Source organism: Anopheles funestus (assembly GCF_943734845.2).
Source record: "Anopheles funestus chromosome X unlocalized genomic scaffold, idAnoFuneDA-416_04 X_unloc_134, whole genome shotgun sequence".
NCBI lineage: Eukaryota > Metazoa > Arthropoda > Insecta > Diptera > Culicidae > Anopheles > Anopheles funestus.
Genome location: NW_026045077.1, coordinates 10,001 through 11,288, shown reverse-complemented (window position 1 = coordinate 11,288; position 1,288 = coordinate 10,001). Strand labels below are relative to the sequence as shown.

The 1,288-nt window shown below is 48.8% G+C and overlaps 1 non-coding gene across 1 annotated transcript in view; it reads left to right on the top strand.

Moving 5' to 3' along the window:
* Window positions 1–1,234: 1,234 nt before the first annotated feature.
* The window catches only part of LOC125772887 (5.8S ribosomal RNA), a 158-nt gene continuing 104 nt past the window's right edge, over window positions 1,235–1,288 (top strand). Inside the window, exon 1 of the ribosomal RNA XR_007419728.1 lies at window positions 1,235–1,288. This exon is cut by the window's right edge and continues 104 nt beyond it. This is a non-coding gene — a ribosomal RNA (5.8S ribosomal RNA).

Sequence of the window (1,288 nt, the reverse complement as noted above, 5' to 3'; positions counted from 1 at the left end):
ATTGTGTCTGGTGTGTAGGTACCCAGACACTTAGAACGCTTGCGCGGAAAGCAAACTCGATCGTTGTACACTTTGATGGGCAACCATCACTGTGTCTCCGTGCCGTGCTAGATCTCCCCTAGCCGTAAGGCACTTTGAACGCCCCTTCGACGACGAGTTACAAGAGTGTGGTATGTGTCATAATCTGGTGAAGCTTTCTGCATGTGATGTGCCTTGTGTGGATCCGTGGCCATTGCATTGTGTCTGGTGTGTAGGTACCCAGACACTTAAGCAAACTCGATCGTTGTACACTGTGATGGGCGAGCATCACTGTGTCTCCGTGCCGTGTAAGAGCTCCCCTGGCCATCAGGCACTTGAAAGGTCCTTCGACGACGAGTTACAATAGTGGTGTGTTAGATACGTCAGGTGATGGTATCTACTGTTGTGCAATACGTATCCGGCCACGGCACGGAACGAACGGGAACTGTGGTGCAGACATACAAAGAGTTAAGCCTATTAGTCATTAACTCTAAGGACGGGGCCATGGGGCGGTACGCAAAGGATACGGATGAGCGAGTATGCAGGCCCAATACTCAATAGCTCGATCCGATCCAAGCACATGAGTTGACTGCGGCGCCAGGTTAACCAATGTGCTAGATTCTATTTGGCCAGTAGAATCTTGTGTCTTATGCGATTTGATACCAAGACACCAGAACGAAAGTTAGTTGAAGAGTTATTAAACTCTTATGAAGTATGGTTGTGCAATCACAACTTATGACTTTAACCTATAAAGTGGATATGGACTTGCAATTATAACATGGAATCTCTACACACCCCATGAGCTCGATCCAATCCACGCACACGAGTTGCCTGAGTAGCGACAGGTATACCGATGTGCAATACGTATCCGGCCATAGGCACGGAACGAACAGGAACTGTGGTGCAGACATACAAGGGCCATGGGGCGGTACGCAAAGGATACGGATGAGCGAGTATGCAGGCCCAATACTCAATAGCTCGATCCGATCCAAGCACATGAGTTGACTGCGGCGCCAGGTTAACCGATGTGCTAAGAGAGTTGTTCCTGGGCCTTCAAAGTGACTTCAAAACTATCTTAGCGAATGGTGGCCATGGGCGTAGACATGAGCCACAAGTCACAAGGCCTGGGACTATTGGGTAATAAAGACAACTTAGTCAGAAAGTTAGTCTTTGGACGTACCACCGGGATTGTGTTACATTGGGAACCTTACTATAAAACCCTAGGCAGGGGATCACTCGGCTCATGGATCGATGAAGACCGCAGCTAAAT